The sequence below is a fragment of the Desmodus rotundus genome, chromosome 1, assembly GCF_022682495.2.
Source record: "Desmodus rotundus isolate HL8 chromosome 1, HLdesRot8A.1, whole genome shotgun sequence".
Lineage (NCBI taxonomy): Eukaryota > Metazoa > Chordata > Mammalia > Chiroptera > Phyllostomidae > Desmodus > Desmodus rotundus.
The window spans coordinates 189,274,034-189,297,459 of NC_071387.1; the positions used below are offsets into that span (position 1 = coordinate 189,274,034).

The window sequence follows — 23,426 nt, forward strand, 5'->3', positions numbered from 1 at the left end:
AGTCGAGGCAGGTGGTCAGTGACGGGCTCAGGGTGCATCGCAGGCTCCTTGTTCGAAGGAGAACTCTGCTAAATCTTTGTACCTCCAAACTTGCTGCCTGCTCAAGATATCCTGAACCACAGCAAGAGGCAGCACGGGCTCTTAACAAAAACCAGGTGTTTTCCAACTTCACGTGATTTTAAAGCCAGGTTTCCCAAACTCATGTTGCATTTTGGGCTGGATAATGTATTGACATTTTGGACTTTGGATAACTGCCTGTTCTGGGGCTATTCTGTGTGCAGTGCAGGGTGTTCAGTAGTAACCCTGGTCTTTACCCATCAGAGGCCAGTAGCACTTTGCCTCCTTACACTCCCTTCCCCCCAAATGCCCCCAGATATCTCTGATGTCCTCTGGGGTGCAAAGGAGCCCCAGCTTGAGAAGCTCTGAGTGAAACTGAGTGTCTTTTTACTTGGCTATGTGAATGGTGAGGTTGTAATAATATGGGGGTAGTGGGGAGAAAAATGAAATAAATACTATACAGGTTTCATGATTTACCTTTGATTAAAAATAATAAACACATTTAGAGAAAAAAGATGTACATTTTCATATACAATATTGGCTGTCTGGCCTTGAACCTGCAATTTGTAGATGAAGTCTTGCCAACAAATTACAGCAATTCGGTCCTCTCGCCAATACTTCCCAGCAGAGCTAAATTTATCAGATTCTCTACGCGGGTCTCAGAGGATTCACGTTAATTCAGTGGCTTTAAATAGGAACTACCAAAACGATGCCAAGCACAGGCGGCTGTGGTAACCCTGGGGCGACACTGCTGTCACTGTGCTTCCGCTTCATTCATGTTCGTCTACCTCTTTTATTTGGGACTTTAATCCTCTCTCTTCTACCCAGGAGGACAGGATGGGGAACTGAGAAAGAGGCCAGGCCTCAGGAAAGAGAGGAGGACAGAGAGGGGGTTGTGGGTTAGTTCTGGAGGTGAGATGAGCTCTGTGTAATCATCGTGGGCTCTCAATTGACTATTCGAAAAGGTGAACACACAGCGAAGTGTTTGTAAACTGACTGGTAATTTAGGGGATGATGAGTCCCTTATATTACAAACAATTCTATAGCAAATACTGTAGCAAAAACCTTAGTGACTGAATAATGTGTCCTTTTGATAAATATTTTCATAATGCAAGTTTGATTCACTGAAGCAGATTATGTAAGTAGTTGAAAATGGCAATGGAATTTATTTTACAACCCAGAAATAAAAATATATTTAGTTCACTTGGAGAGTAACAGATTTTATTTGGATGACGTAATGTTGAAAAGTAATTAAATTTGCACCTTTAATGTATGTTCCCAAGTCCATTAGTCTATAATCTGAATAGGTGGTGACATCCGCAATAGTTAATGTTAACAGTTTTCTAGACTCCAGAGCTTCAAACACTTGGTCATTGATTCCTTAAGTTTGTGTTTCAAAAGATGTTGGATGGACAACTAAAAATATCACCAAATTGGACTTCATTAGTGGTGTGCTGAAATGTAGTATTTTGGCTACCATTTGATACATGTTCATAAATTCTGGAAAAGCTTCCATTCTTCAGCTTAATAGCAGTGTCAGCCAGTTACATCATTATTTCACTAAAAAAGAGTGTCTCAAAAATCTTTTAAGAGAACAACTAAATCTGATGAAAGACAAAATTGAGGCAACCCGATGCCTCACTGGTATAAGATTTTGCCTCTCATTTCTATGGCAACCGTGATCTGTATTCCAGTCACACCTTTGAAAGCCTTGTTTTCTTTATCATGAAAATTTAGCCGGAAGCACTGAAGGTACTGAACATTAATTTCTATATTGTCTTTTTTCCTTTGAAAACATTGGAAAAGGAGAAAACAGAGCATAACATCCACAGGCTTATTATGCAAACACGATAAGACCCCATATTTACTAATTTTGAGATGATTTACATGCCTGGAAGATCACAGGGCTACAACCTGAATGCTAAATGAAAAACTGAGCTACTTGGATACCCTAACAAATACACTCAATAAATGTCTTGGGTATAAAATTGCAAACGCTCATCTAACTCGACAGGGTAAAAACTTAGAGACTTGCTCACAGTGGTTTAAAATTTTATAGCCCCGTATTTTTCGACTTGCAGTGATTTTTGTCTCCCAGGGGACATTTGGCAATGTCAGGAGACATTTTTGGTTGTCACAACTGGTGGAAAGGATGTGGTGGTGGTGGTGTGTGTGTGAATGTGTGTTACTGGTAACTAGTGGAGAGAGACCAGAAGTGATGCTGACCATTTCAGAGTGCACAGGACTGCCCCCCCCAACAGAAAATTATCAACCCCAAACAGGAGGTTGAGACACCCTGCATCTAGCCTCATAGATGGTGTGCTGGAATGTGGGATACATACTGAACATATTAAAATATTGAATAAATATTTAAATTCCAATAAATAAAATTGTTTTGGAGGCAATCCTAGTTGTAATTTGCATTCCTGTTTTTGTATTCTATTTATTTTTTATTCATTTAAATGGCATAAAGAGAGAGGACAAAAGAAAAAAAAACCAAACCAACAAAATCCCTACTTTTTTTCTTACTGCCCTTTGGTTAAAATGGTGAGGTCACATGTGGACTGTAAACACCTGTTCGGTTTTGCACACGAGCATTTCCATTGCAAAACCTTTGGCGCAGCACTGGGTTGACGAGGCCACCTCACCAAATTAAAGTTCGGGTAAGTTTTTTTTTCTGTTAATCAAAAATGGACTTACCTTTCCCAGGTGAATGCGGATGCACTTGACTTTAGCGTCTGTCGCCCTAAATGTGGTTACATTTTGTCATCCCGATTTTGGAGGGGAACCTTGCCTCTGAATCCAATGGACACCCAGGTGAATAGGGTAGATCCACCCCGGAAGAAAACGGGCAGCTCATTTTCTTTGCTCGGATGGATATAGGCGAGCATGAGAGCAATTCAAACACAGCCAGAGGGCGCCAGAATGCCGCAAATAAAAGTTCCAAAGGTTCGCAAAGGTTTTGCGGGCAGGTAACATTCGCTTTTGTCTAAGAAAAGAACTACTGTTGTAAGCGATATCCTGTTACGTTCTCTTTTGCATTTACTTCTTGCCAACAGATAAGCAAGGTGAGCATATCTCCCTACCCTGGTGGTTATTTGTGTCCCGGTGTTCAACAAAGTGGCAGTCCCCAGGACTCCCCGACACGCTGCAGCTGGCCCCGGCTTTGACTTGTGCGCTTCTGCGCGGGTAGCCTCGGCTAACCCAGTGTTCCTGAGAACTGGTTGCCTCCATTAAACCACACACACACAGACACAAACCCGACGGGTCCTTTCCTCGGGCTCTTGTCTTTCCTTTCTCTCTCAATTCCCGAGAGCATCCCCGCAAGGCGACACTGACCGCCCCACCAGCTGGACTTAAGCCGTGGCGCTTGTCCGAAGCCGCCGTCGTCCTGGTTCCACCTAGCGCGTGCGGGAGCCGCCCACCCAGCGCGCCAGGTCCAAGGGGCGCCTCCCAGAAGTGCCCGCTGTTGGGGGCCACTTCCACTTCGTGGACATCCGTCCTTAGAGCCTTAGGGGAAGCCACCAGATCACTCCCAACCTCATTGCCGACCTGGCCATAGGAATCTCAGCCGTTGTCGCGAGCGTACGGGATTGGGGTGCTGAGAAAGGTAGCAGGTGGCAGGGGGCATCCTTCATCACCTCTAGGCAGCCCCTTAAGTCTGAGCGTGAGCTGGAGCACTTCTAACCAACCGTTCCAAATGTGAAAAAGAATGAGAGAGAGAGAGAGAGAGAGAGAGAGAGAGAGAGAGAGAGAGACCCACCCACAGACAGTCCTGGCGCAGCGTGGGAGGGGAGGCATGGGGGCAGGGGGCCCTAGAATGGAGGGTGGTGGGAAGGGAGTGGGAAACCCGTATAGAGGACAGATAAAGAGAAGCAGGAGGGGTACAGAAGCAGGAGGAGGAAAGGAGGGACCACCGGGATGGAGAAAAGAGGTGGGGGGTTAGGGCGTAGGGGAGGGGACTTAGCGAGCGCACAGAGATGGAGAGGAGTTGAGGGGAGGCGGGCGGGGCCCAGGAATGGAGGGAAAGGGGGAGGGAGGCGGGCGGGGTGGCGGAGCGGGAGGCTGGGCGGGCGGACGCGGCGGGGGAGGTGCTGGGCAGGAAGGGGAGGGGGAGCGCGAGAGCAAGAAATGCAGAGGCTGCAGCGGCGGCGGCAGTAGCGGCAGCGCTCCAACTAGCTCCTCGCTCCGGGCTCCGCCGTCGAGCCGGAGAAAGAGTCTCCACCAGCGGCCAGACACCCGGCCGGACGACGCCAGCGACCCGGGCCCGTCGGCGGCACCGCATTCACCCAGGGGCGGCGCAGGCACCCAGAGCAGGTAAGGAGGCGCGTCCGGGTGGCCCCGTTGCCACCGCGGAGCAGGGGCGCCGGCAGCCTTGGGGGGCCTCCGTTTCCTTACTGCACAGTGCCCTGCTCCCCAGGCCCTGCGTTCTCTGTCCGCGCTGCAGCCGGGGTGGGTGGTGGTGGTGCAGGGCCGGATTAGACGACGCAGGGCGTGGGGTCTCTCCACGAGGGCTCCGTCGCACTTCGGGGATCTGGGGTGTTGGGGGCGGCGAGGTGGGAGGCTTCAGCCACTCGCAGGGTGCAGAGAATGCGGGGGATGGCGAGTCTGATAAACGGAGTTGGGGCGGGTGGTGGGTAGCGGGAGAGAAGCTGCTTGTTGAATAAACTACCAAATGCGAAAGCCTTTAAGCGCACTGAGGCCCAAGGAGCGGTTTTGTGGGCCTGAACATAGCCTATCTGTCATCGGAACCTTCCACAGCCGGGAAGAAAGCATTTGGTGCGAGGGGCGCAGCAGTAAAAGATGGAGGGTGGGGGTGGGGTGGGGCGGGAGTAAGGGGAGAGAGAATATGGGGGATCTGGTCTGATCAGAGGAAGGAGGTGGCTTTGGGGTTTAGCAAATGGATTTCCTTGACCAGTGGGACTCCTAAATCTTGGGGTGGCCAAGGAACGCGAGGTTCACACGACAACGTGCCTCCAGAAGCACATCCGAGCGGATCAAAGCCTCAGCCTCGGACGTGGCTGAATTGCTTTCCCACTAACCTGTGGGCAACCTCTGAGCATTTCATTTTTTGGAGTCTTCGGTTCAGAGAATGCACCAGGCGCTTCCACTCGCGGCCCCAGCCGGGAGGGTGTGAGCTTGAACCTGACTACGCGCGGCCCCCTAACGGCCCAGCCCCGGTGTGAGCGAAGGTTTGGGGTTTAGCAGGTTTTGCCTAAAGCACAAACTATGAAACCCGACGCCAGGTTCCTGTTCCTCCCCCCTCCCCGGCTCCGAAAAATATAAATTGCAGAATTCCTGGATCTGATCGCACACACAATGCGTGGCTGCAAACCGCATTCTTTTCATGAATATTCATCGAACGCTTGGCTGGGCTCCTTATCTGCTTCCCCAGAGATATTTCCGCCTTGAAACGAACTCCGTGGACAGCCTTTGCTTGTGTAATTTTCACCCTGCTGAAATTAGCACAGCTCACATGGGTGCGTTTTTAGTACCTTGAACAGGATTGACACACCGCGGTCTCCCGCGAGGCCAGTAGCACATGTGTGGCTGGTTAAAATCAAACACGAGCATCGAGGTGGTCTTCCTACCAAAGGGGTGTGGGCCAACACCCTCACCCCCCTTCCCTTGGGATTACAGCCTAGGCTAACAGATCCCCAGTGCTGTGGGCAAAATGAATGAATCGGGACTGTAATTACCTATTCCTTTGTCTTGGCCTCGCGCATGCGCGAGAGAGCTGGGTGTGGAGGGCCGGGGCCGCCGTGTCTGATCTCTCCATCACCCACCCACCCACTCCCTTCCGAGGCGGAGGAACAAAGGCTTTTGCCCCAAATGTTGCGTGAAACCCTTGGACACAAATGACAATCTCCCTCCCCACCCCACCCCCACCCCCCATGGGTGCTTCTTCTTTATCAAGCTATCTCGTATCTTTTGCTTTCTTAGTGATTTCAATTGACCAAAATTAAGATTAGCCTTTATAATGAGAGCAAATTATGGATTAACTATTTTTTAATCGAACACTGTTACTTGCCTTTAAAGTACTGTCCATTGTTCTTTTTCCTGTAACATTGCACTGCAGTGATAGTGACTCTTAATTTGCATCAATTAACTGTTTGTCTGACAGATTTTTTGCTGCTGGTCATTTGATTAAAGGCCACTGATTTCAAAAACGGTTAGTGGGTATTGGCTCTACTGTCACAACTTGGTTAAAATTGAGACATCTTGGCATTTATAGGAACAAGATGGCCTACAAAACCGAGAGTGGGGAAAATGGTTACCTTGTGTGGGGATCCTAACCCTTTCATTTTTCCTTGCTTCCTACCTCATTATTTCATTAGTTATCCAAAAAGGCAACCCCCTCCCCCTCCCAGAGATGGAAATCTACTCATGGGGGAGGAAGTAGGCAGTCCCTCTGGCTGGTGGGGATAAATATAGTTAAGTTCATTGCGCTTTCTTTCCTTTTTTCTTTTCTTTTCTTTCCTTTTCTTTTTTCTTTTCTTTTCTTTCCTTTTCTTTTCTTTTCTTTTCTTTTCCTTTCTTTTCTTTTCTTTTCTTTTCCTTTCTTTTCTTTCCTTTTCCTTTTTCTTTTTTTCTTTTTCAATATCTAACAGAAGCCATAATACATGTACCTTTGGCTGATTTTCTTTCCAATAATGTATTATCCAGGTTATGGCTTTTTAGATTTCTTTTTTGGGCTACCATCCAAAGGGAGACATTGTGTACATAAAGTAGGAGCTAAATATATTTTTTGCAGGTACATATAAGAATTTTAGGCTTAAGTATTCTCAGGACACCCTGGTAGGATGTCACGTGGCAGGACAAGGGAAATCATCTCTTTTGTTCCTTCCAATAAAAACTTGAACCCTATATAAAAGGGCCTATACATGGTACAATAGCTGCCTGGTACATGTTTTATTTCTTATTATTGAGTGGTTTATTATGGGTTATAGGGCTAGATGTAGTTTTTCTCTTTTTTCTGTTCCTGTAGACTGTGTTTTTGAGGGAGAGGTGGTTTGGAATATAGACCAAATCCAAGAGCAAATATATACCAATATGGAATCCCAAAAGCAATGAGTCTCAGGTTTTTGAGCAATATCATTTTTAAATAGAATTTTAAAAAAGATCATTTATCTTAATCTTTTACCTAGCTTGATTTTTACCAAGCCTTAGCAGGTGAGAAAGGGAGCTAATTGGGCCTTTTGACAAAAATGCACCAAAGTGATTATATCGACAGTGGCATTTTCCCCTTCAGTGGTGCCTGTGCTTTCACTGTGGTCTGTGGCAGAGGACCCTTTCTCCCCCAGACCACTCTAATTAAAACATCCAGTGGAAGAGCTCAGCTTAAAGGCCTCGGCTCCCTGTTCTTGTAGGCGTCATCATTAGTTACGTGTGTGTGTTTAATTCACATTTAGAGCAATTTTAAGCCTTTTTCATTCCATGGTCACATAAGTGGAGTATGAAGAACTTATGTTTGGGTGAGATTTGATCACTGTAAAATACATGTCTGTGCCTTTCACTGTATTTCAGAAAAAATTGCAAAACCCAAAACCATTTTTAAAGCAATTAAGGTACCATGTATATATATATATATACACACATGCGCATGTTATAAAATAAATCTTACTAATGTTATAAAATTAATTTGTATAGAATATTATTTATAGTGCTTCATATTAGTCTTTGGAAAATATTTTATTTTTAAATATGTATGTAAAAGAGAGAACCTAACTAGTCTACTAAGAAGCTTATTTCCAATTTCTACCAGTGCACCCCTAAAACAAATGGGTTTCATTGACCATTTTAAATTAAGATGTTCATTTAGAGGCTTAAAAACTTATATTAAGCCCTACCAAATTTTAAAAGCTGCAATAATCAATGCTTTTTAAATAAAGGATTTATAAAATTGTTTCGTCTTGTTTTTGTGATCTCTTTTAAATTTTTGATTTGAAAATATTCAAAAAAGGCTGGTCTATTATTTGTTAACAGCATTTGCCTTTGGTGTCTATTTCTGTTGAAAGACGTGATTTGGTTCACTTAGGCTTTTGTTGTTCTTATGTGTAGTTTTAAAACTACTCATTTTACGCCCTCTTTATATAAAAGATTAACATCTTAACGATCCTCTTAGCTGGTAAACTGAAAACTAGGCAAAAACCTTGCATATTTAGACAAGGGAAAATGGTGTGGAATCTTCTTCATTTTATCAGGTTTCCCCTCTTACTGAATCTTTCTTATTTATTCTGTCTCTTCAGACTTAAGGTAACCGAATGCAACATGAACTTTACTTTTTGGCTTAATTATGGTAGATAAATATCAAGAAATGAATAGTCAGAATTTTTAAAAGAGTACACTCTTGATGTGTTTTGGGGAATTTTTTCTTTTTTTTTCATTTTCCTAGGGTGTAGTAGAAAACCACTGGGTTTAAAAAATCTCTAGGCACTGGCTGGGCCACTTTGGACAAATTACTTCAAACCTCTCTGGATTTTACTTTCTTCAGTTATATAACTGGGATAATAATTCCTACTTTCAAGCTATAGTAAGGGCCACACGCACGTGTAAACGTGCACAGGGCTGGCTCTGGGGGGCCCCTGGACTTCTCAGTCTGCCTTTCAACGCTGTCAGTGTGATCGACATCACTCATTTCTGTATATCGAGCTGTGTTTTTGTTTTATGCTGATTAATCAAGATCTGAGGGCTCTGGGTGTACTCAGTCAGAAGTAGAATATTTCATTCTTAAAGATGCTAATCCACCATAATCCTAAACTCCTGTCCATTTGGATATATTTGAAATTCTGAGACACTGCCTTGGGGGTTGCCCAAAAGTGGCTTCAATGAAGCCAGCATGGCCACTCTCATTGAATTCCCTATGGCTGCTTATATAACTCAAGAGATGGCATTTGAGTTCTTTTGAGCAAACACAGGGCTCGTCTTAAAACCATGGAAGTTTCCAAGCCTGCCAAAGGGAGGTTTTTTGTTATATGCTGTTCCCTCTGCAGCTATTAAGACAGACATCTATGTAAGTGTCATGTGAGAAAACGTGTCCAGTGAACTTTGTCAACAGTAAAAGACAACCATAGAGCCAAATTCTTTCCCGGATACAGTTAAGTTGTAATTTTGAGAAGCAGCACTGTGATCAAACAGCATTCTCTTTTTCCCTCTGGAGATCAGAAATAGGATGAAGTGGGAGGCCCAGAGTCTCATAGTGTGTTTTCCTTCTGCACCCTAAGGATTTCAATAACTTAAAAAAAAATCAGGCTTTCCAAAGACCGTTGATTTTTTTTTTTTTTTTTTTTGAACAAACACAAAGAAAGCAGAGATTTGTTGGCTAGCCAAGGCCATCAGTGAGGGAAGGTTGCAACTGAGCAGGCTTGGAAGTCTAGGAATAAATTCCTGAAAGCTTTAGAGACTGAGACATAGAAACCATCTGCTAGCACCACAGGGACACGGGGCATAAGGAAACATTTCAAGGTAATATGGGAAAATGGTGTTCAGTGGGGAAGGTAATGCATTTACACAGTATTTACTCCTTCTCCCTTAAACATTCTATGAACTTTGTTGAATTAATTTTGTTGTTGGGGTGGTTCATTTTAGATGAGGGAGGATGGGCTGGATTCATTGGTTTGTTTTTTGCACTTCTCTCTGAAATGTATATTTCAGCCATTAAACACAATTATATTGTGTAGGGAGTACATTTAGAAAGCATGGTCTGGAGGGCCAGGTGTAGTGGGGTTGGACTCTGGAGCCAGATTCACTGGGTTGAGAATCTTGTCCCAGCCATTTTCTAGCTGTGTGAATTTTGGCCACTTGCTTAGCTTCTCTGTGCCTCAACCCCCATCTGTTAAATGGGGGTTACAACACAGAGTTATTGTAAGGATTAAGTGAAATCCTCAAACTCTTACCACAGTGCTTTGCACATATTCAGTGCGCCTTAAGCACCTCAATTTAGCATGCGCACCATAAAGTAGGGAAGAGCCCAGCGTTTTCTGCTTTGCCCTGTGCACCTGTAGCTGTTCATCTGCTTGTTTCAGAGAGGTCCTGTTTCCAGACAGCCCATGATGGTATCTTGAAGAGAGTACCATGTTTTGCCGTGTATAATGTGCACTTTTTTGCCCAAACTTTTGAGGGAAAAATAGGGATGTGCATTATCCTTGGGATAATGATTACATGCCCTGGGTGTGATAATCGCATGTATAATGCACAGGAAAACGTGGGTGCACATTATACAGGGCAAAAATACGGTAGTTGGTAGGACATTAAAGTCTGAGGTTTAGAATAATCCTGGCCACAACTCAGTATGTGGCCAGGACATTTGTCCTGGTTTCAAAAGTCTAAAATGGGTAGGTTAATACAACCCCAGCCTCCATACTGAATTGGCATTAAAATGAAAAAAAAAAAAGAAAAAAAGAAAAGTGAAAGTCCTGGAACTTGAGAGGCCTTCAGAGAAAGGCTGACTATATGATGTTAGGGATAGACTGAATTTCTTCAAATTCCTGGAGTTCCTTGGCTTTATTGTGTCTTGAGTCAAGGTGAATTAATTGGCATTTGAAAGGAGTGTCTTAGTCATTAGTACTTAGACTGATAAAAGCCAATCTTACTATCCATTTAAAATACCAAGGACACACGAGGTACACTTTTCACTGTCCCCTACCCTCACCACCCCACTCCAGGAACAAAAGGAAAGACTGTATTATGCAGGGATATAAACGGTGTTGTCAATACCTTTCTTGGAAGCAAATGTCTGCATGGAGACTTTAATCACTGTGGCCTCTTAAAAACACAACAACAACAAAGTTTCTTTGGAATCTCAGCTATTTGGGACTGGTCCATCCTCCGATCAGGTCCAACCTTTCAGGCGTTTAATTCAGGGATCTGCCCGAGTGGTTTGTTTTTGGCCTCGTGGACGCTGGCTGCTGCTGTTGAGCGAAGGTAAAGTTATTCTTATTTTGGTTAAATCATTTTTAATAGTTTCCTTAAACATGCTTTGAATCTTATGGATTCGGGAGGGAAATTAAATTTTACTTTACTTACCTGTCAGGTGTTCACTGTAAGAAAGACGTTTCTGACATGGTGGTCGTATCTTTTAAAAAATTCCCTCTATCAGAGGTTTTTTTCTTTTTTAATCTGAGAAGTTAAGGGATGAAATTGGACATTTGTCGGCTGTTTATTGTACATTTTATGCTCTCATTGAATTTTATCCCCTCGAGTTGTCAGATGCATTTTACCTGTGAGCAAATACAAAATAGAGGGTGGCAACGTAAGAAAAGTTTCAACCTGTAGAGAATTTGTGTGGGTTTATTTGAGCCAAACTGATGACAATTGCTGGGAAGCAAAATCTCAACGGATTGAGAAAATGCTCAGAGAATGGGAGTTTTGTACCTTTTGTTACACTTTGCAATCAGAGGAGGAGGCATAAGGCGTTACTTGTAATTTATGGTGATAGATTAGGGAGGCAGGACGAGGCAAAGCTGGGAAATCTCTGATTTGGATACAAAGTAAAGTGAATAGACACTTCTTTTACCTTTGTGGGTATAGGATAGTTAGCAGTTAATGATTATTATGACAACAATAACAATGAGGGTTTTGGAGGTCTCTGCTCTGGTGCAGTGAGGGGTCGGCATGAAGGAAATGACCCTGACACTCCAAAGGTATGTTATCTTAGAAGCAAAAAGACAATGGACAAGCTCAGTTACGGTAAAGGTTGATCTTTGTCAAGGAAGATATAGGCCTAGGACATGACTATCCGCCATGACTTACTTTTACTTAGAAAGTTTGAATCTCAGAGCATCCTATGGGGTTCTGTAGGTCTCTGAGATGGTAGGCTGCCTGCAGGCCTCCCCTGAGTTTGTCAGGTCTAGTATGCGGCCTCTTTTTGGTCCACTAGGGTTAAATAATATACATAAGATTCTACAGCTAATAGAAAGTGATAGAATTCAAATCTGTGTCTGATGGCCCCTCTCCTCTCCACATTGCTACACTGTACTTGCCGTAAGCCTTGGCCTCTTTACCCTCTGTAACATGGACAACCTTCAAATATGTTAACATACTAAATGTTATTTAGAGAGAATGGTGCTAAGCTCTTTAATGAAAAATTATGTGTCACAGAAGAGATGCAGCATGGAAGAAATATTTAATAAGTACATGATGTGAACTGTGGATTAGAAGTGCTTCTTGTTATAGTGAACATGGGCTCATAACCTGACATGATACCTTTTCTAGCAGGATGAGGCTGGTGGCTGCTGTTAATAAAGACTGTGGATGAATCTGGTGCGTTTGGTTGGCTCCCTTCACTTTCTTCTTACCCTTCACAGGTGGGCCTCAGGTACCTTCCTTGTAGTTCCAATTTTGAGATACTAATCAGATAGTAGTCAGCCTTGTAGTAGGAGTTACCTGATTAGAAGTGGACCAAGTCCTCAGTTTACTAACTGGTTTTCATTCTGCCTCCATGTGTGCGGGATTCATTTGCAGAAACTGGGTGGTTGCTTTAAATACCATCTTAAGTACAATGTAAGTCCTTTATAAATACTCATGTCCTCATAACAAAAAGTTTGAAAGCTCATGACTAAAACACTTATTTTGGAATTTAAAAGAATCTTAGAAAAGTTAGTGGACTGCCCAGGGTCCCTTGAGCTGGTTAGTGGCTAAGTGGAAACCCAGGTTATTTCCCAGGAAAGCCTCACACCTACTACCCCTCCCTTCTGTCTGACTGAGCCAAACTCTTACTCACTGTCTGCAACGTAAGAAAAAAAAAAATTCCCATCATTTTTTGAAAATCCAAATCTGATTCCTTGTGTCTCTCCCTGCTGCCCCATCTCCTGTCTCCTGCAGAAAGAACTACTGTTCTTCTACTTGATACATGATTGGCCCCCTCATCTCTAGTTCTACCTGCTACTGCTTTATCTCCAGGCCAACTTTTGCGTCAGCTGACCTCTCTGCTTCTTACCTTATGGGCCCATGACTTCCTTCATATGCCAAAGAATTTATGGCATGTATGAAAATAACTTTGTTCATAAAAATAAATTATAGTGTCACATCGTTTGTTTTCCTCCTAAAATTTACAGTGGTACAAGGTTGGAGAGCTGTGAATGGAAGGTACATGTTTGAAAAGAAGCCAGTTGGTTTTAGGCTAATTTGGGGGCCACAGAGCAAGTGGAATATGGAGCACTGGGCCCTAGAAATGCTTGGAAAAACTCTCTTGGGAAATCCAGCCACCTGTGTTGAGGGAAGTGAGTGTTATCTGGCTTATTGGTTTGAGAGCTGCATAATACACGAGGTTTAACCTTTTTTCTTTAGAACTATCATTTATAGTATTTGGGCTGATTTAGAGGATTTAAAGGGCTCTAAATTTCTGCAGTAGTCATTAAAATATAGAACTGAGTTACATGTTAAAACATTTTACGAAGCTTAACTTTTAGATGTTTGATTTTAGCAATGTTAACAGTTTGGTGAAACTGGTAGTTTTAGATAAGACACAATTGTAATTTCATATTTTTAAATGATCACCTTTCGACATATCAATAAATGGAGAAGAATAAGCTTTGATTTTGATTGATTTACATTTTTCCCCCCAAGGAAACCAGTAAAAAAAATGACTTCACAGTTTTTGTAATGCTTTTAATTATTACAGTTTTTCAGGTTGAGAAAAAGAATATATTCCTTATATTAGCTCAAATTAAAACCTCTTTTATACATCTCTGAAGAAATAGATGTTAGAGAATAGTTTTTCCTGGTTGAGCATTCTACTTTATAAAGTTCCTGAATTGGTTGGCAAAGTGCTTTTGAAAAGGCCCACATCATTTACTCATTGACAGCTGTTCAAAACACCATTGTCACCTAGGCCAATGCAATAGCCAAGTTAAATAGTAACAAGATCTAATTGTGGAAATAGTATATTAAAAGGGAGAACAACGGCAACCATCTAGTAACTGTGGCAGGTACAGAAGAAGGTTCTTAGGTTGGGCCTTCGCAGGACACTGTCTTAGCTTTTCTGAGCTTTGTCTTGGAAACCGTAGGGGCTGTAAGAATATTTGCTGTCTTTGACCTTTACAAATGTTCTCAGCTGTTTCAATAGAGGATAAATGGCTTCTGTATTTGCCTTTGGGCTATTTAAGATGATTGGGGAAAAGGAAAATCTAGAGAAATCAGTGATTTACAGGCAGGGAGATTTGAGGTGATTTTTTTACCCCCTTTATCCTGCATTTCATCAAGAAGGTAGGGTGATATGATGTGACTACTGGGGTATTTACTAAATACATTGTTATGGTTAAACAGGGTGTTCTGGAATAGTCTCTGAATGACTCACTTTCCTAAGGAAAAAGAAAGAACCTCGGTTAGCAATGGGTGGTGACAGGAGTTCCTGGGTCTTCTTGTGATACCCCGGCCTTGGTGGGCACCACTCTGAGGGCCGCAGGTTATCGTGGCACCAGCGCTTCCTCAGCATCCTGGTGATCTGCTGGTGAGACCTCAAGTTTGGGTTTCCAGGGCTCGCCCCACTGGACTTAAGAAACCTGGTTCCAGAAATATCAGTGTTTGGTTTTCAGACAAATAGCAACTAGTGTTTGTCCCGATGTTCTCGGAAAGGTTGTTAAGACAAGATGGGTCATGGTTTCCCAGGCATGGGTTTCTTCACGTGACTGACAACTGAATGTGCCCCTTCTCCTGAACACCGTCCCCTGGTTGACCAATGAAAAGTCTCCCTGAAGGTTTTACAGGTGTAAGAGACAAAAACTAACCGCTCACTCTATTTACCTCTACCTTTCCTGTTCAGACTCGTTTTGTTTCCACCACCCAGAGAGCTTAGCTTTGATTTCAGCTGTGCTGGAGTTTGCTGGGTGGGTGGGTGCTTGTCTGCGGAGGCCACACAGGCCACAGTGAAGAGGGAGGCAGCCACCAGGTGGACTTACATGATTTCCCTAAGGTAAGAGCTGTGGTTTTAAATACAATACACTTTCAGTGGAAAATCAGCATTCTAGTACTATGTCTGAGATATTGTGTTTAATTCATTACTACTATGAATACAGAGAAAGTAATAAAAAGAGTGAATTTAACAAAAAAAATATTTTTTCAGCAGTCTTCACATGTGTGTTCCTCATCCAAAATATAAAATATCACTTAGTTGCACTTTAAACTTTAATGCTGTCAATTAGTAACACTTTTTTTTTTTTTTTTTACTGTATTCAGCAACAAATATTAGAATGTTCTGGGGAGAAGTGGTGGTTAGAGAGAGCAGTCGGCAACCCAGGACAAATGCACTCACGCTGCCCCTTCCATTTGCCTTCTGTAGACCAAGAGATAGCACTTGTGGGTCTCGTTTTTGTATTGATCCCCAGTGGCGAGGTGTACAGCCAAAGGAGGGGCCTTTGTCATTCTGGAGCGAGAACCAAGAGTCTGAGATAAAGGTCGGAGAAGTCCGGGATGATGTCATACTGCAAAAAAATGTTAACTGCCTTTTCTCAGGGAAGTGAAAAAACAAAAACAAAACAAAACAAAACAAATTGAAGGCAGTTTTGAGTTGGGCATGATTCCTGTTGGGAGAGGGTGTGAACTGGGGGGAAGATATATCTAAAAAACAAAACAACACCCAAACTCTTAGGGTGTTGAACAGTTGTTAGCCTGTGCAGCCTGGCAAACCAGCAGGCCCTGGCGGGTTGGCAATTGTTTGCACAGTGTACCTGGCAGAGGAAATATCTAAACGGCTAGAACAAATGTTTTAGCGCACTAATTCGCGCTGTGGTTAGTGTGAGGTTAATTGGCCTGGACGCATTTCCATTTAAATTGGATTCTGATAACACATTTAACTACTTCCCTACCTAATTAAACAGTTCAATCTAGGGGATTGGCAGCATTTCTTATTAACTATTGAGGCTTTTAAAAACCCTCCTGAAAAGGAGGAAAGGGCTGTGCTTTGGGGGAAGTTCAGCACAATAAATATTCGGTAATTTTGCTGCGAGGCTTCTGGATGGAGAGAGGGGAACACCATTCTTTTCTGTTCCAGGAATGCCCTTGTGTGTGTGTTGGGGGATGGTTTCTGGTAAGTACAATACAGGAAGCAAAACTATATTTTTCTAGGTCAGCAATCAGTGTTACCCCTTGTTTGTTTTTTTCAATAAAGATTTTATTTGTTTATAGACAGAGGGGAAGGGAGAGAGAAAGAGAGAGAGAGAAACATCAATGTGTGGTTGCCTCCTATGCACTCCCCACTGGGGATCTGGCCTGCAACCCAGGTGTGGGCCCTGACCAGGAATCACACCAGCGACCCTCTGGTTTGCAGGCCCATGTTCAATCTACTGAGCTACACCAGCCAAGGCTACCCCGTGTTTCTGAGCCCCAGGTGCCCTCCTTCTAGTGTTCCACAGGAGTGAAAAGAAAGGAGCTCTCGAGAGGAGGAAGCATGAATAGGAGAGAGTGGGAATGCATATGGTAATAGAAGGTAATAGAAGTGGTGGCAGGCACTGGCTTTGTTCCCCTTAGCCTGTCAGTGCCGCCATAACAAATAGGTGGAGGCTCGAAGTCCAAAATGAAGGTGTTGACAGGTTTGACTTCTTCTGGGGTCTCTCTCCGTGGCTTGCAGGTAGCTGACTGCTTGCTCTGTTCTCACAGAATCTTGAATCTGTGGGCCTTCATCCCTGGCATCTCTGCCAGTGTGTCCTGCTCTCTTTTATAAGGACACCAGCGTTACTGGATGAAAGGTTCACCTTAATGGCTTCATTTTAACTTAATCATCTCTTTCAAGGCTGTCTCTCCAGATACAGACACAGTCGAGGTACTGGACGTTAGGGCTTCAACAAATGAATTTCTGGCAAAGTGCTCCTTCACACGTTCCTGCCCTCGAGAAGGGAGTGGGGAAAAGCAGCAACACTTGAGGCCCTGGTTTAATGCTCACAAATCCAGTGGGGCAAGCTTAAAGTGTCTTCATCTGACACGTTAAATGCAGAGAGGTTAATTTGCTTAAGATTCATATTGCTAGAAAAGCTAGAGCCTGGTGTGGGATTCGAAATGTTGTTTCTGTGGCTCCATTGTCCCTCAGGGGTGCGGATGCCATTCCCCCTGTTGTACTCATGATGGACACGGGTTTGTGGAGGTCTTGGGATCCCTCCCAGCACAGGGCTTTAGGCAGCTGCCACCAATCAATAGGCATTAACACATAGTGAAACCTGTTTTTCATTCTAACACTGAATTGTGTATTGTCATGCTTTTCCTCTGCCTGAAAGCCTTTCCATTAGGTTGTTTATATATCCAAATTTTACAGGGGAGTGCATAAAGGAAGAGAGAAGTATTTGCTTAGTGCACCTAGTGTAAAGAACTAGCTAGTTTTGAGTAAATTCGAGTTATTCAGAGAAAGCCCACTTTAGAGTCTCCCACCAATAGTGGCAGTGGAAACGAGCCTTCTTATGCTAGATGGAAGAATTGACAAGATGTGTAGGCCCGTTTAAAATCCTATTCTACCATCCACGCTTATTGGTAGGAACTCACTGTACAGAATGTTAGGAGGGGGCAAGGCTTACTGGACGGAGACTTGAAGACATTGGAAGATAGAGGCTCTAACACAAGCACAGGTGGGAAGAATGGCTGGAGTTTTGCTAGGTTCCTATACAGTGGGGCATTTCATAGTGGGAAGTAAGAAGTGTCAGGAATCACATGAATTCTAGGATGACACAAAAGTCAAGGCTAATGAACTTCGGGGCCTTTCCAGGCAATAAAACAAGTAGTGATAATTAAGGGATTCTTTGAGGGGCATTCCCAACAAATGTGGATGTGGGCGTGTCCACACTTAACCCCCTCTATTTTTTGGACTGCAACAACTTTATTGAAAGGAAGTGCAATTAAACGTGTGGGAAGCTTAAAGGGGAAACTTAGAAACCTCCCCTCGAGCGCAGGACCAGGTACAGAGTGGACTCTCTGGATGTTGCAGTCAGGGTGCGTCCTTCTTCCAGCTGTTTCCCCATGAAGGTCAACCTCTGCTGGTCGGGGGGATGCCCTCCTTGTCATGGATCTTGGCCTTGACATTCTCGATGGTGTCACTGGGCTCAGCCTTGATGGGCAAGACCCTGGAGATCAAGCCCAGTGACACCATTGAGACCCAATAAGTAGAGAGACAGGAACTGAATCTTTATGGGAGCTTTATTCAGAGGGCCGGCGGTCTGAGAAGAAGGCGGGGTTGTATCCTAACAGACTGTCTTAAATTCCATTTTAAACTGATCTTTTTTATAAGGAAAAGAAAAGTGTAGGTAAGGGGATTGGAATTCAGGGAAAAGTTAATCAGATAAAAAGCTGCAGCACTCTTTCATCTGTGCCCTGGGCGGTGGGCATCTCACCCTGGAGCACAATGTCTCAGATACCATTTTGATGGCTGAGTCCTCTTGAGTCACAGAGGTGGAACTGCTTATGGCCTCCTGGAGTCAAGGTGGGTCATACTTTCAGTTCCTAAAACAACAGCTTTTTACATACATTGAATACTAAGCTTATTAGGTATCACCTGAAACAAATTTTTCCAACATTTAGCCCCCCATTAATACACAATCTATTGAATATAACAATTCAATTTTACCATATCAGAAAAATCACTGGCCCTAAAATAACTGAAAGTTGGTACTGTTCAATATCTTGAATACAGGTTTTTACTTGTAAATTATTTTCTGCATGAACCACGTGATACAAGTTACTGTAGACTATTTTATTTTAACTCTTTAATTTATACAGCCTCTATTGTCAAGCCAGTGTCTGTGGTCTTTCAGTGCTCACTGTCCTGGTCAATAACACTTTCTTCCATTCGTTCTGGAAAGCCGAGGTTGTTCTGGTAACAAAGCTCTATCAACTCTCCCTTGAAATTGTCTTGCACATATGTGCATCTCCCCTGTTGGGGAGGACAGTTTTCCCCCTACCTTTTAAGGTTCTTCTGGCTCCTCTTAACACTGAAGTTGAGACAGACTAAAGTTTAATAACAGGCATACCACCTTCAACTAAAGAGAAAAGAAGATGTTGGGGTAAAGAGTCAGTTGTAGCGGGAAAAGCACAGGTAACAGGGCAAAATTGTTACTCAGATTTAAGTCCATGCCTTCTCCATTAACAACAGTTTTCAGGATTTAGGTATCTTCTTGATACAGTGAGGGAAACACCTTTGCAAATGGAGATTTCTGCACATGGAAAGGTCCTTTTACAAAGGATAACTTTACTTGATTTTCAGATCTTCTCCCATGACTGCTGTTTCTTAAAATTAACCAGCCTGAGACACCAATATCCCAAGGAGGCACATTTTGGGGAGGCAAACTCTACTCCCTTTTACTTCCTACTCTAAGCCATGAATCTAGGTGGAGCCTCTGTCCCTGTCCTTGATCAACGCCCAGGAGTCTTCTAAATCTAAGTACGGCATTCCTGTGTGTATCACAACTTTCTGCTACCCTTCGAATAAAGAATAAAATCCTTCGCTGATCTGCAAGGTCTTGCATATTCGCCTGCTGTTTTCTTCTTCGACCCCCTTTCTTTCACGTCTCTCACCCACCCTTTGTTCTCCCGCCACATGGTCCGCCTTCCAGGTCTTCCAATGCTCCATGCTCTTTCTTACTATTCCTTCTGCCTGGAGTATTCTTTTTCCCACTTCTGCCTGGAATATTCTTTTTCCCACTGCCCAAGTACTCCTCCGCTTAAATTCTACTTTCTCAGATGCCTTCCCCAAACATTCTGCTCTTGCATTTATCAAAACTGACATGATTATTTAATGTCTCTAGATGAAAAGACCCAGGAGGCAGGGATATGTGGGTTTCATTGACCCATAACAGTGCTGATAGATACCAGGCACTCCGCACTGTTCAGTGTCAAAGGTTGCCTACCATGCATTATATTCATGGAGGGCACATGTCTTTTGGAAGTCACCTGTGGCAGCTGAGATGACTTTCATTTATGGACAGTAGATTTCACCTCATCAGTTGTGCTTACTATGAAGATGAATATCTGATGAACTCCAATTAGTGTAATTATTCTGTTTCCAGGCGGTAACCTTAGTAGTAATTATTCTAAATCTCTGAGACATTACGAGTAATTGGTACTAATGGCTCATGCATCTAAGCTTCCTCGCAAGGTAGATTCTCAAAGGAAGGATGAAATTGTATGTTATTTGTGGGAAACAAATAGTACAATACTGTGGAATCTTTGCAGAAGTAAACTACCAGGAGCGACAGCTGGGCTCATGGTCCTTACGTTCTTCATCCCTTCTTCCAAGTCCTTACACATGATGGTCTGCTCCAGGTTCGTTGTTGTTATGCAACTCAACAAAATGCATTTAAAAAAAATTTATTTATTGATTTGAGAGGGGGAGAGAGAGAGAATGCATCCATTTGCTATTGAAGCATTCATTGGTTGATTGTTGTATGTGTCCTGACCAGGAATCGAACCTGAACCTTGGCATGTCAGGGTGATGCTCTAACCAACTGAGCCAGCCAGCCAGGGCAGAATGGTCGGATTTCTAACTTGGCAGTTCAGTGCTCCAAAAGCAAACGTTCCCAGAGAACCAGGCAGAGGCTGCATAGCATCTTTTGAGCTAGCTTTGGGAGTTATGTGGTATCACTTCTACCGCATGCTAATTAACCAATGCATTCTTGTAACAGCCTGTGTGAAGCCCATGTGAAGTCAGGAGTGTTTGGCCCTCAGATGAGCATGTGGTTTAAAATCTTAATTTACACATTAGTTGATTATATGTAAACCTGACAAAATAAATAGGAATCTAGTCCTGGTTCTGTGCTGTGACCACTTACTCTACATTGCGAGCTCCTCCAGGCCAGGACTGGCTTCGTTCATCTTTGGATGTCAGTGCCAGCACAGAGCCTGTGGTCCAGTATGGGCTGAAGGCGCAGAACGGGACATTTCCTGGTGGCCCTTGGCATTGTACTATACAAATAAGGCATGTGTCAGAGTGTTGTCCTTTGCTTTACTGTCACATCCAGGAACCACCTTGTAAATGAACCTTGTGCAAATGTCACAGTGCTTTTGTGAGGGGAGAGGAGGGACATGAGACAACATTTATGATTTACTCCCCCATCCACGTCCCCATGTTTTCAGGTACTTCTTCATGGTCAACATTCAACTTTCATTGTCTCATCCCTGACTCTTACTGGCCTTCACAGGTCAGTGTCTAGGTTTTTAAAGCCAATTCTTATTCAGGGAATTCTTATTAAATGTAAAAGATGTAGTTTTTTACAATAACATGAAATTGATTTCTCAAGTAACCTGTAGTTAAATAACAGTGCAGGATTCCGGTAAGCAAGTCTAATCTGGCAATACAGTGGACTCATTCTACAACATTTCTAGATCGTGGTACTTTATTTATAAAATTTTCACTTTAGTAGACTTTTTTTGACATATCAAAACTAGTTATAATTGAGGGGATGGTAGGGTCTTTGTTGTCTGCACCTGTTAGCTGCACTGGGGTGTAAGACATACTCATACCATGTGTACCATAAACACCTGCCACTTTTATTGTTAAATCAGTACTTTGTCCTAAAACAACCTCATTTCAAATACACTTAGTTTATGGCATTGTCTGCAGCTGTGACTCCTTTAGCTCCTCCTCCTTCCCCTAATGTCCCACCCCCAGCACACAGGATGGACTTCCATAAGGATCTGAAGGAGCTGGCCAGCAGGAGGGGAGGGCACAGCTAATGGGTCATGGCTCATCTACTCCACAGGGTCAAGTCAGTTTGATTTAAGGTGAGTAGTAGAATAGAAAGGCCAGTGGGAGCTCTGTGCAATTAGTTTTTGTTTTATGTACTACTGAGCCTCCCTAACTTGCCATACTGACTGCTGATCTCTCACATACCAAGTTTCATGTTTTATTTTGAAGCCTTGGCCCAGGTTGTAGATTGTGTCTCTGGAATATGTAATTAGCTGGAGTGACGTGGTATTGATGGCTGAGCAGCAATTTATGACAAATGGATAACCGGATGACTGATACACTTTTTCATGTGTATTTCCAAGCGGTTTACTAGGGGATATTTTCCTTTATTACATTATTATTTTTAAACTCTCTGATGAGACCTGCCAGGGTGAAGGCATCATTTTGGTTTTGAAGTTGGAGAATATAAACAGAAAGTTGCTGTGGCTGCAGTAAGGAAACCCAAGGCATGACCAGTATAGAAATTTAGATTCTGACATCTATTTCTGCTGTACACTTATTCATTTGAAGTCATAAACAAAAAATTATTTTATGTAGTTAAAAGTATTGCTTCTGTGATGCATTCACTCTTTATTTAAAGATCAGTGGCTTTGGAAGTATATTTCTAAGACTAAGCGTTTTAAAAGCAGTTCAAATGAGCAAGCAGTGTGGGTTGTTTCTACCCTGCTAAATGCAATGTGGGGAAATACAAACCACATTAAAATATTGCACAATTAATGCTTGTTTATTCAATGAGCTGGGGGACGGATGCCTGTTTCCTTCCTTTTAAGGAGTTTATAGTGAGTGAGGCAAACAAGTACACCAGTAATTACAGTGAGACAAGTGTTAGTCCGCAGATAACATGGGATAGAGCTGTTCACCAGCAGAGAGTCATTAAAGTAACTCCTTGGATCAGTCATCACCTCTGTCCTTTCTCTGTTCTGCTGTCAGATCCTCCTCTTTGACTTGATTAAGCCCTGTGAGATATTCCAAGTTCAATCGCCTATTATTTAAAGAGTCTTATGTAACTATCACTTTGGAGAATATGGAATGCAGGATTGATTTCATTTAATTCTAAACTCTTAATCACTAGATAGAAAAGACATTTATATATGATCAATTTTTATCAAAAACAAAGTACTTTGGGTTTATGAATTGAAGGAAAAGCCCTTCCAAGAATAGTTAGATCTTAAACCACAGCAAGAATATGCATTAGATCTTGGGCAGCATCATTACAGTAACCGAAGGACCACAGGGGAACAGGGGGGAGACATCTCCAGCAGGTTTGCCCTCCCTCCTGCCTGCCTAACTGTGTTCGCTCAGGCTGACTCAGCTCGAAGAGCAAGGAAGAACGGCTGTTGCTGTTGTCTTCAAGATGCCAAGACAAGCCCCCAGTGGTTTTCAGGATCCTTGAAATCGTTCTTTCAGGGAAATTACTTGAATGAATGGTGCTTGTCCTTTGTTCCAGAGAGATCTTTGGGAAACAAGTTGAGGCTACATGGAAATAACTCTGAAATTTCACGGAACATATGACAAAGGAAGGTGTCTCTATACGAAGAATATTTTATCTTGATTTAAAACCTGCTTTGAAAAATATTAATTCTAGAGTTTCTTTGTGGATTGGGTAAGTCTCCAGTGCTAAAGTTGATAGATCATTTTTCTGTTATGTTTTGTCATATGAGTTATATTTCCCCACACAGCTAGTCCTTTCTGTCATAAAGTGGTAGTTGCT

The 23,426-nt window shown here is 43.0% G+C and overlaps 1 protein-coding gene across 3 annotated transcripts in view; it reads left to right on the plus strand.

Annotated features, from left to right (window-relative positions):
• BASP1 (brain abundant membrane attached signal protein 1) overlaps nt 1-23,426 on the plus strand; it is a 62,068-nt gene that overhangs the window by 16,042 nt on the left and 22,600 nt on the right. Inside the window, exon 1 of one of the 3 annotated variants that reach the window (XM_024578541.4) lies at nt 4,177-4,374. The exons of 1 other annotated variant lie outside the window; for it this stretch is intronic. The gene's annotated coding sequence lies outside the window, so the exon portion shown is untranslated. Of the gene's footprint in view, nt 1-4,176; nt 4,375-14,888; nt 14,969-23,426 lie in introns of those variants that run through there. One more of the 3 variants, XM_045186423.3, reaches the window with a different exon arrangement.